We start from the raw sequence: 1,004 nt of genomic DNA, 5'->3' as shown, positions 1-1,004 counted from the left end.
TCATCAAATAGATTTTATCTATTAACACAATATCCCATATCTCTAAATTGGGTCATGTATGTTGTTTTCAGTGCTGAGCTAATATAATCCCAGCTGTTACAACTAAAATATGTACTATGGGCCAGAATACATGTTTGGTTTTTAACTAGTTAGGTCTGGGCCAACTCAGTTTCCCTCCAGCCCCACAGCAGCTGTGAGAAATGGCTTTAAAAATAAAGGAGACCCCAACATGGCTTTGAATTCTGCTGCAGGGCAGAGGAAGGGCTCCTGCCCCCACCCCCCAAGCCATTTGCCAATGTGGAAACAGCACTGAGTGAAGGTATTTCCCTGGTTTTGCTGCTCCCCATGCATGGAATACTCCAAACTTGAAATGCCTAGCTTTTCTAATGAGACACACCTTCCAGAGACAGACATAGTTTCCAATGCAGAAAGCAGGGGATGGGGTTCTAGAAATTGCATGGGTGAGGGTGTTCTGGTTACCTTCTTGTTTGGCACTGCAGCTCCTCTGATCATCCTGAAGCCAATTTCCATCTTTGAAACCCCTATCCTTATTCCATAATGAGTGATGCCTGCCACAGGCAACCTAAGGTTCCATTGTAGTTCTGCGGATAACCTGGGTCATGTTCTGATTCCCTTCATTTTGGGCCCTACAACCTCCCATGATCATCCTTAAATTGGTGGGCAATTTTCAAATCCCTACCTTTATTTTCTGATGAGTTCTGCCTCCCAGAGACAACAAGCAATTTCTAAACCACCAGCAGCAAAAATACAGTATTATACATGACTAGCAGAAAAGCCCGTTGTGAAACCGATACAACGGGATCTAGAAAGATGTGGTCTGTAACGAACGCATAAGCTGGATGGTGGTAAGGTAAACAGTAGTGGGAGGGGGTGGGGGAACGGCGGCGAACGGCGGCGGCGGCCGGAGGCCTCTGCATCCTGTTGCTGGCCCTGGAGTGAGTGGGGGGAAGGGACCCGGCCTCCAGTTGCCGGCCCAGGAGTGG

The sequence above is a fragment of the Gekko japonicus genome, unplaced genomic scaffold, assembly GCF_001447785.1.
Source record: "Gekko japonicus isolate JY-2015 unplaced genomic scaffold, Gekko_japonicus_V1.1 scaffold3811, whole genome shotgun sequence".
NCBI lineage: Eukaryota > Metazoa > Chordata > Lepidosauria > Squamata > Gekkonidae > Gekko > Gekko japonicus.
The sequence above is the reverse complement of the archived record's forward strand: the minus strand, read 5'-3'. Positions refer to the sequence as shown.